Source organism: Suncus etruscus, chromosome 20 (genome assembly GCF_024139225.1).
Source record: "Suncus etruscus isolate mSunEtr1 chromosome 20, mSunEtr1.pri.cur, whole genome shotgun sequence".
Taxonomy (NCBI): domain Eukaryota; kingdom Metazoa; phylum Chordata; class Mammalia; order Eulipotyphla; family Soricidae; genus Suncus; species Suncus etruscus.
In genome coordinates this window covers 10,550,915-10,562,847 of record NC_064867.1, presented here as the reverse complement: position 1 = coordinate 10,562,847, position 11,933 = coordinate 10,550,915, and positions in this window count along the sequence as shown.

Here is an 11,933-nt window from a genome sequence, read left to right as displayed (position 1 = left end):
TTTTTATTGTAGAGTCTTTAGGAGTTTCTAAATATGGTATAATGTCATCTGCATTATACTAGTGATATAGTTCTAAAATTATTGTTATAATATAATAGTAGTAAAATGTATAGTATAATATATTATATCATCAAGTGAGTGCTTAACTTCCTCCTTTCATTTTCGAATTTATTTGATATCTTTTTATTGCCTTATTGTTATGACAATTTCAGTATCATATAGAATAGAAGTGGTGAGAGGGGGTGACTGTGTCTTGTGACAGAACTCAGAGAAAAGACTTTTAGTTTTTCCTCATTGAATATGATGTTAGCCATGGCTTGTGTAATTGGCTTTAATCTATGGGCAAGTTGCCCTACCTCAAGACCTAACTAACAGTGAGATGAAATCAGAAGATACCCCATCCTAGGTTCTGTGAAAAAAAAAAAACAAGGTGTCTAATTATAGAAGACTGACTTTGACAAGAGCAGCAGAGCAAAACTTTCCCTGGAACCATAAAGAAAGACCTTAGGGTTTGATAACCAACATGCCCGTATGCTTCAGGGGTGGAGACATATGATTTATTTTAGGCCAAGGGAATTTCCTTTCTAATGTACCCAATGTCTACTGTGACTATACAACAACAACAACAACAACAACAACAACAACAACACCTTGCCACATCTGCCCCCTTTTTATTTGTTTTGCTTTGTTTTATATTCTTCTTTTAATTTTATTTATATTTTATAGATAGTGGCCCCACTTTTTTATAGAATCTTCACACTTGACTCATTTTGTTCTGCCTTATATTTCTATGTCTTCCCACAAATTGAGAAAATAAAAGGAAGTATATGGGACCAAGGAACCAGAGCATTGTGTGAAAAACAAGTGGTTGGAGCTAAATAATCAAACCAAGTTAACAACAATAAAATCAAGAGACCCAAAGTATAACAAACTATGCACAAAATGGACCTGTTGCACTATGAGCCCAGGGGGATAATGGTGGAGGTATGGGATGTATTCTGGAAATTCTGCTGGAGAAAAGTCAACACTGGTGGTGGGAATGTGGGAAGAAAGAAGCTGTCATTCATTGCAGATAGGAATGCTGTCTAGTCCAGTCTTTATAGAAAACAATATAGTGATTCCTCAAAAAACTGGAAATTGAGCCCCCATGTGATCCAGCTATACCACTCCTAGGACAATAAAAGCCATGAGGTGTTTAACTGTACGGTACCTTCAGTGGAGACCAGGTCCAGTTGTCTCCTTGTGTGAAGCATAGTAGCCACACTAAATTTAACACACATCAGTGGAACCACAGTTTCTCATTAGATTCAGAGAAAAGGTGGTGCATAAACACCATTGAATTTTTTAAGGCTGTTTGTTCTATAGTGATGAGAAGGTATTGCAAGTTACAAAGATTCAGTGAATGGATAAAAACTGGACATGATTCTCTAGGTTTTTTATTAGTGTAACTAGATACAAGGTGTAGATAATATTATTCAGGCCTAAAAGCCACTCTAGTAGAAGAGAAACAAATTTTATTGCTAAACTTACTGAGGTCAATAGAACATACTGAGTTTGAATTCATGGTGGGCCATATAAATAAGGCCTTTACTAGACAGTTGTACACATAGCTTCAATTTTGAGAATCTATCAAAGTTAAGTTAAAAAAGTCATTAGATTGCAGTAGGTAACTAATAATGTGAGAGTAAATATTAGAATGGGAGAACATAAAAATAAGCAAAGAAGACTGTGTCCATCCAAGTACTAAAATGTCAAAATAGAAAAAGTAGAAAGTAAAAGAAGTTAAAAAATATTTTAGAGAAATAAACCTTTAAAAAACTAAGCAAAGAATAAGGTTTAAGAAGAGAGAAAACAAACAATTGGATAATTATTTTGATCATGAAGATAGAAGCCAAATTGCAAGTGGGTTAAGCAGTGAATTTGAGAAGAAAACCATACTTGTTTCAGAAGTTAATCTTTAATCTAGTAGGTCATTATGCTTCCCAACTGCAAGCAGGCATTGATGCTACGGCATAGCACTTTAATGAAGATTAGTTTCCTCTATTAAAGTCCATTTATAATCTTAAAATAAAATACTATGTAGTATGATAAATTTCATATATGAAATAATGTTAATCTTCAGACTCTTACATACCTAATATCTAATTCTTAAATAACCAAGAGAGTAATAGTAGTAGCTGATAGAATGGCATTCTTATTCACACTTCAAATCTGGCATAAAATCCCATCATTCCTTTGCTACCTAATCAGCTTATTGTTAATGGCCACAGCATAGAATATCAATTAGATGTGAGTATGTTTCTATGTCTTAGTATCTAATGAACAGATTTGATTTATGAGAACTATTTAGACTATTATTAAAGGCAGACTAAAACATCTTGGCAGTAACTGTATTTTATTATATCTGGTAAGCAGAAATTTAGGTAATAGAGTCTCTAAGTATAGCAAAACATGTTTCTAACTCTGTTTGAAGCTATATTACTCTTTGCCTAAATGCTTAAAGATATTATTGTGTAGCAACATTAGATTTAATTGGAAGGTCTCTCTAATAAAATGAATTCCATCAGAAGCAATTTGTAAAAGTTACCGAGACCCTGTAATGTTTGTGTTTACAAGCAACAAAAATTCTGACAAGAAATTCAGAGTAGAAAAAAAAGAGTATGGTTGGAGTGATGGCACAAGCGGTAAGGCATCTGCCTTGCCCACACTAGCCTAGGAGGACAGCGGTTTGATTCCCCAGTGCCCCATATGGTCCCCCAAGTCAGGAGCAATTTCTGAGCACATAGCCAGGAGTAGCCCCTGAGCATCACCAGGTATGGCCCAAAAACCAAAACCAAAAAAAAAAAAAAAAGAGAGAGTATGGAGTCAAAAGTTCGTAAAATCATATTTTGACATTTTTTCATAATAATTTTCTGGTTTTAATATACATATTTGAATTATGACTGACCAGCCACTCAATAAATTGGGTAGAAAGGAATTCCCATTAACTGTTGATGGGAACTGGTCAACTGGTCCAGCCTTTTGTGGAAACAATATGAATATTACTCCAAAAAAGTTGAAATTAATCTTCTCTACAGCCCAACAATTCTGCTTCTCTAAATAAAGGCAAGAGGTAAAAAAAATAATGCAGAAAGACCCTCTGCATTCCAATGCTTACTTGCAGCACTATTTACAATAGTCAGAATCTGGAAACAACGCAGGTATTCAAGAACAGATGAATGGATAAAGAAACTGTGGTAAATCTACACAATGGAATCTACACCACTGTTAGGAAAAATGAAGCAATAAATATGATTACACATGGATGAATCTGAAGAGTTTTATGCTAGCAAAATGAGTCAGAGAGAGAGGTTTAGATATAGAAATGACTACACCATTTGCAGAATTTAAAAAAAAAATAGTATGGAGGCCGAAGCGGTGGCACGGAGCTGTAAGGTGTCTGCCTTGCCAGCACTAGCCTAGGACGGACTGCAGTTGGATCTCCAGGCATCCCATATGGTCCCCTAAACCAAGAGCGATTACTGAGCACATAGCCAGGTGTAACCCTTGAACGTCACTGGGTGTGGCCCAAAAATTAAAAAAAAAGATAGTATGGTAATAATAATCCAAAGACAAGAGAGGAAAGGGACAGAAGGATCAGTTCAAGATAGGAATATTTCCACAGATAGTGGAGAAGTGGTTAGGCAGAGAAGGGTTCACTATGACAATGATAGAAGTTATCACTCTAGACAAGAAATGAGTGCTGGAAGGAGATAATGTGATATACATGATTGCCCTTCAGTGTAACAATATTCAAATCTCAGTGTCTAAAAATTCCCCCATACAAACACACACACACACAAATAAATAAAATAAAAAGAGAAAGAAGAAAATGCGGAGAGGCATGGAGATTAGGGGAAATGTTGGCTAGGATACTAGGGACATTGGTGGTGGGGAATGTTCACTGTGGAAGGGTATTACGTATTGCAAGACTGAAAGTCAATCATGAACAGTTTTGTAATTGTGTATCTTAGGAAGATTTAATATAAAACTATAAAGTAAGAAATAGTGCTAGAATATTTTATGTGTTTCTTTGTTGATGCACATCTTATGTAGCAGCAAACTTCATGGTATCATGACATTTTTCTTAGAGGTACTGGGGCAATATGAATTCCTGGGGGCCTAATTTTGCATTTCATCTTGAACACATGTGCTCCAGTCCTTTAGACATCTGCCTGGTCATCTTGGTTTAAACTTGTATATGTCTTTCTATTTTTTTTATAATACAAATACTTTATACATTTTAAAAATATGTTTTAATTTCTGGGACTGGTATGATAATGCAGTGGGTATGGCATTTACTTTGCATATGGTCAACCTTGGTTTGAACCCTGTCACATCACTTGGTCCCCCATGTCTGCCAGGACTGACCCCCATCTCAGAGCCAGGAGTAAGCCCTGAGCACAACCTGGTGTGGATCAAAACAAACAAAATTTAATCTTTAAATTTTATTTAAAGGTACATCTAGTGTTTAGTTGTTTTTTGTATTAAAATACAATGTAAAATAATATTTTGTTTTGAGGTCACAATTGGCATAGAAAGTACAAATCTACTTTCCTAGTGTTTGAAGGTCAGGGATCTAACAGATGAGATTTGTGAAGCGAATAATGTAGCCCTTTAAGTTACCTCCCAGGTCCAATAGTTCTATATTTTTATTTTTTAAAGAATATTTAGTCTGTAACAATACTTTAACAAAATATAAGGCTTATTATATGAAAAATAAAATAAAAAGATATTAAAGCCTGAACTTTAGTTACTTCTATGTTTAACCAATATTACATTACTGCTAACTTACTTTAGAACTATATAAAAGTTATTGTATAACTATTTAAAATTTGGAATCTCAGTATTTATACATTTTTATAATAGGACAGTACTAACAAAGTTAGTCGTATCTTATATGTCTTCATTTTGAATAGCCTTATGCTAAAATACTATGATAATTTGTAAATTATTCCATAAATCTTTTCTACAGAAACTTGTCCTATTTGCTGGCTCTACATTAATTTCTTCTTGATGGCTTGAGGAAGCAATAACTTTGCAAAGAATAGAATAGAGTAAACAATTATTATAAAGGGTGGCATCTACTAAAATGGAAGTTGGCAAAACATGAGCTTCATTTACATGAGTGAAACACAGACATTTATACAAAGTTGTAAAACGGTGCTTTGAGGGAAACAGCCATAATAAAAAATGGACAAAACAGTAGAAAAGATTCCATTTTTTAAAAACTCTTAAATGAATAAACAAGATGACAATTATTGGTGATCAAATAGACCTGCTTATCTCATAAAAAATTGGTATCATCTCATTCTTTTTCAAATAGGGTGACATATTATATACTTATAATAAAAACATTTAGTAAAAAAGCAAGAGAGATATGAAAGATACTCCTGGCAAACTACAGTGTCAAAAGGGAAAACAAAACAATGATAAAAAAGAGGGGAAGAAAGAAGAAAAGTGTCTGACACAGAGATAGATAGAAAAGATTGTGGGGGAGAGTGGAAGGGAAAATAGAGACATTGGTGGGAGGAAAAATTCATTAGTGAATGAATGAGTATTTGTTATTCTGAAACCCAATCATGAACAGCCTTATAATTTGTGTATTTCATGGCGATTCAATTAGAGAATTTATTTATTAAAAAAGAAAATAATAAACTCATATTTAAAATTTGGATATCTTAGGAGTTAAGGTAAAGAATAGCTCCTACGAAAGCTAAAATCAAATAATTACGACATACTATTTGAGGTTAGCTCTATAGAACTCATTCAGGAAGAACTGTAGAGTCCACAGAATTTGATTGTCTATATTAGAGAGAAATAATATTTTTTCAGTTATTCTAAAAATAATGTACACTAGAAAAAAAGTTGTGACTCTGGATAAATACAGAAAAGACAAGGTGACTGGATTTACTGATGCAAAATCAGTCCACCTCAAACTTAGTTATTAAAAATATTATTATTCTAAAGGTCACATTAATATGGGTCAGGAACTCAAAAGCATAGTGTGCATGAATAAATGGTCTCTGCTTTTCTATTATCTAAAATATTTCCTGTGAAGACTCTAAGCATCTGGGCTAAGAGCATTTGAAGAGCAAAAATCAGTTGTAGGAGTTTGCCTTGCATGTGGCTAATCCAGGACGAACCTCGGTTCATTCCTCTGCATCCCATATGGTCTCCCAAGCAAGGAGCAATTTCTGAGTGCATAGCCAGGTGTAACCCCTAAGCATCACAAAGAAACAAAAAATCAGCTGTAAATCTTGACAAAGAGAATAATATTTATGTTGTGAACCAGTGAATCCACTGTGGGAGGTGGGTTAAGTGTGATTTAGATTTTTATCTTTATGCTTCTGGTCCTGGACTTATAAATTGAGGACAGGAAGTTTCAATTCATGGGATTTTTTTAAGTAGTTTTAAACATGACAATAGCTTTACATAATTGTTTCTCCAAATAAATACTGGTTCAGCTATTGTTATTAGTCAATTCAAATGTATGATCAAATCAAAATCTTATCCAGCTTTTACAAGAAACAAGAAAGGTTATCTGTATTTGAGAGAATATATAGATACCCAAGATAAATGAAATGAATGAAAGTCAAAACTACTATTCTATTTAAAAATATTTGAATGTGATAGGTCAAAGTGTTTTTCTTCTCTTCTTTTCTCTTCATACTCCTCTTTTATGTCCTCCTCATTGTCTGGGATCATATGTAATGCTAGGGATTGAATTGCATGTATCTTACACCCTAAATTCTCTTTCCTCTTTGGCTAGAATATTCATTTGGGGGGGCGCACTTGGTGTCACTCAAAAGTTACTCCTGGCTCTGCGCTCAGAAATTGCCCCTGGACAGATCAAGGGACCATATGGGATGCTGGGAATCAAACTTAGGTCTATCCCAGGTTGGCTGCATGCAAGGCAAATGCCCTGCAGCTGTGTTATAGCTCTGGCCCAGGCTGGAATATTCTTAATCTCCCCATCACAGACATAATGGGCATCCAGAGCAGCCAACTACATATGCAACCTCAACCCACCCTCCCTCCCCACACACATAATAAATTTGCTCTTAGCTGGATTCCTAAATGTGTTCTAAGAAATGATTACAGACATTTCTATCAGAGTCCCATCCCTTTGCTGTTTTTTAAGCTCTGAGCAGAAATGAAAAGGCAGCATTATGCAATTAGAGAAATCTATGATTTACACATTAACAAGCAATGAAATGCAACCCACAGAGGGGAGAGAGAAATTGTGGCCAGTTAATAAATGTCTGTACTTGTTAAGCTAAAGAAACAACCTATGAAACAAATCTAAGCCTTTCCCCAAATACTGCAGGACAATTATATTTGGCATAAATTCCACAGGGAATCTGTAGCTTTCAAAACAGAGAGAACTGAGAAATGAAGGGAAGAGAGCCAGCTGAAGATACAAGTAAAACATATTTTAGAACTATATCACAGGCAAGGGAAAAGATAATGGTGAGAAATCGAAGACACAGAGGGCCATGGGGAAAGGAAAAAAAAAAATAAAATATGCCTTTTTAAACCTCCACCTTCATTCCAGATATGATGGGAAAATTTAAATTTCAAAGTCATCATGAGAACTTGAAGAATAACCTTGATGGAAAATTTCAAGCAGGACTACAGACTTTCAATGCAGGAAATCAGAATGAGACAGATGAACAGTCCCTTGAAGAATGTATTCTTCTCCTGATGGCAACTTTGTCAAACACTGTTCCTTTTACTAGAAGCGATGAAACAAATAGCATTTCTGTCTTTGAGACATTTTTTTTTTTGATTTTTGGGCCACACCCGGTAATGCTCAGGGGTTACTCCTGGCTATGTGCTCAGAAGTTGCTCCTGGCTTGGGGGACCATATGGGACACCGGGGGATCGAACCGCGGTCCGTCCAAGGCTAGCGCAGGCAAGGCAGGCACCTTACCTTTAGCGCCACCGCCCGGCCCCTCTTTGAGACATTTTTGTGGATTGGTAAGTCTACATAGGAAACACACTCAAGGAGTCAAGACTGCAAGCTGAGAAGGTTTTGAGCTCAGATCCCAGACATTTGTTCTATCACTTTCTTAAAATTTTTATATCCCAGTGATTATGGTTTTTCCTCTTCGTGTTAATTTTCTTTTAATGATAGAGAAGTCTTGGAGTAGAAATAAATAATGTGCTTTACATTTTTGGGTTAAGTGACTAAGAGCAATATAAATTAAATTTTATATGCAACTATTGCCTATTGTCAATAAAACTGTTGTCTATAAAATTACAGAATCAACTGAATCAAATAAGCAGCTTAATTGTCAGCAAAATAATGTATTTGGTTTCATATCTATTCAGCATAAGTTATACAATATCTTCAAAGAGAGGTGATGATTCTGATTTTTACCTGACATAAAATTCGGATGATTTAACCAAATATACTGATATAATAACTTTTGCTTTTATTATTATTTTTTTTTTTTTTGGTTTTTGGGTCACACCCAGCAGCTCTCAGGAGTTCCTGCTGGCTCTATGCTCAGAAATCGCTCCTGGCAGGCTCGGGGGAGCACATGGGATGCTGGAATTCGAACCACTGTCCTTCTACATGCAAGGCAAACACTTTTACCTCCATACTATCTCTCCAGCCCCGATATAATAAATATTAAGGAGTCATGTATATGAGGGGAAAGGTAGACATGTGCAGTTGGGAAATATACATTGGATTGATATTGCCATAGAAAATGACAGGGGTGTGTATTTAAGTATGGCACTGAATAGAAAGATAACTATAGGTCATGGAAGGCTCTTTTTAACAGTCTCTACTGATGAGTATTGCCCAGCCAATGGTCTGGGGCTCTTATCTGCACACAGGCTCTGTTAAATTTCTTTCTAGTCTCCAAAGCCCTATTGATTAATCTTTTCTAAGCTTTGCAGTTAAAGTAAAAAGTGAGAATAAGAGAAAGGGAATATAAAGGATATGAGAAATATTATAACTTTCACTTAAATATTTGTTTTAATAAAGCATTCAAATTTATTGCACTCATTTATGTCATAAAAATGGGACTATTCTGCATGGCAAAAGGAACAGGCTTTATGGTGTCAAAGCAATAGGACAGTGGTAGGGTGATTGCCTTACACACAACCAACCAGAATTCAATCCCCAGCATCCCAAATGACCCTGAACCTGCCAAGAATAATTTATGAGCACAGAGCCAGGAATAATACCTGAGCATTGTCGGGTGTGGTCCAAAAGAAAAGCAGAAAAGAAATAGGCTAAAGTCTGTTTAGTTATGTTTAACTAAAGATAGCTGGATTGTAAAATATATTTGCGGGGCCGGCGTGGTGGTGCTAGAGGTAAGGTGTCTGCCTTGCCAGCGCTAGCCTAGGACAGACCGCGGTTCGATCCCCTGGCATCCCATATGGTCTCCCAAGCCAGGAGCGACTTCTGAGCGCATAGCCAAGAATAACCCCTGAGCGTTACCGGGTGTGGCCCAAAAACCAAAATATATATATATATTTGCGTTAAACAAATCATATAAAGGGTTAATAATATTCATAATATGTAAATATAAAAATCAACATAAAGTCTCAAAGTTTATAAAAATGAATTTGGAAATGAACAGGGACCTCTGAGGAAGACTTATAGATGCCTAATAGGAACATGAAAAATTCTTATCATTACTTTTTATTAGGAAAATTGACATCACAATAAAAGATCATCTCACACTAGTAAGATAGGCATATACTAAAAATACTGGAATGAATCTATGTTGACTGAAGGTATGATAAAAATAAACTCATCCATTGCTGTCTAGTTCAACCTTTATGGAAAACAGTTTCTCAATATCTCATTAAAAATTGAGCTCCCCGGCCAGAGCATGGAGGTAGGGAGTTTGCCTTGAGTGCAGAAGGACAGTGGTTCAAATCCTGGCATCCTATATGATTCCCCAAGCCTACCAGGAGCGATTTCTGAGCATAAAGCCAGGAGTAACCCCTGAGCGCAGCTGGGTGTGACCCAAAAACCAAAACAAACAAAAAAAAAACAAAAACAAAACAACCCTCCCCCAAAATTGAGCTCCCAAGGCCAAAGAGATAGGCTTACAATTTGCCTTTAAGCCGCCAACCTGGGATGGACAGGGAGTGATCCGCACGTCACATATGTTTCCCAAAGCCTTCCAGGAGCGATTTCTGAGTGCAGAGCCAGGCATAACCTCTGAGATTCACCAGGTGTGTCTCAAAAACAAACAAACAAAAAATTGAGTTCCCACATGACCCAACAATTCTACTTCTGGATATCTACTTATAGCACACAAAAATGTTTATTCAAAAGGACATATGTACACCGTTATTTATTTGCAGCAATCAGAACATAAGGCAAAAATAGAAATGTACACCTAGGTTGATTCTGCATCAACAATATGTAGACATGAGTATAAAGGTAAGCATACAGAATGGAATATTACACACCCATATGGAATGAGGATATGATGCAATTCACTGTAACATGGTTGAAAATGGAAGATATCATACTATGCTAAATGAATCAGTCAAAAGAAGAAAGAAAACTACAACATGATTTTACTTAATATGTGAAGTAAGGAATAACTGGATAAAGGAAAGCTATTTGGTGTTGTTTTGTTTTGGGACTACACTCAGTTGTACTTGGTGGTTACTCTTGATTTTGTATTCAGAAATTATTTGTGGCAGGCTCAAGGGACTATATAGGATACTAGGGGTCAAACCCATATCACCTGCATGATAGAGTTATCACTCTTTCCCAATAAATGAATATCACTTATTTTTAATTGTTCAATTTAAGCTATTATAGTATGATGTAATAATTATGTACTTGAATATATAGTCTCGGAAAGTAAAATTGTGATTTCCAGGGGCTGGGGCATGGATCATATACATATTTTATTTTTTATGTGGTTCAAATATTTATATAAATGGTGGTACAATACTATAAACATATTTAGTATAACTTAACTGACTATACACCTAAAATGGTAAGGAGGGCACATTTTAGAAGTCCCAAAGAGGTCATACAAGGGTGAAGACTTAATATGGCTTGCCTCAATTCCATGTCCATTATTTCTAGCATAAATCTTTGAGAACAGAACCAGTAAATAGTATCTGAGAACTGCTAAATATAGCTTCAAATTTCTCAGAAAGAAGGGAATTGTCTTGCTCTATAAGCCCATGTTGTCCTTTGAACATGTATTTCACTTGCATGTCTGTTTCTTTGCTTACCTAATTCTACTCTGAAGAAGCCTATATTCTCACTTGAACACACATTTTTTAATTTATCTTCCCTTACAACTTTCAAAATAAGTTTTAATTAATAAAGAAAATTGTCCTTGATTCACTAGAAAACAGAGGTTATACTTATGTAGTGTCCTCAAATTAAAGAATAAAACAAGGATTGGAACAGAGCTGGAAGAATAGTAGACAAATGTTATCTACCTTGATGAAGTAGAAAAAAATCTTTAAAAACACAAAAGAGAAAACTGAATCAATATGGTCTTTATATATGAAATTTTCTGCAATTTTGACATTTCAGAAAGTTAAAAGGATTTCTGTAATGCAATTTTCCTATACTTATATAAGATATTTTATTTTTTAATTTATAATCTATAAACCAATTTTCTTTTCCCCCTTGACTGTAAATCCTTCAATGAAGTCTCTTCCTTGAGCTCTGCTTTCTGGAAACAGTGCTTTTTCATTATAGGTCATTTTATTTATTTATTTTTATGAGACAGAACCCCAGAGAAGGGAAAATGCTACCTGGACCTCTAGAAATTCCTCATTTGTGTGAAACATTTGCTAATCTTTTAATCCTGACAAAAACTTCAGAGATATTCCTAAATAAATTGAGTTTTAGTGAAAAAAATTTTATGATGATATGGGTTATA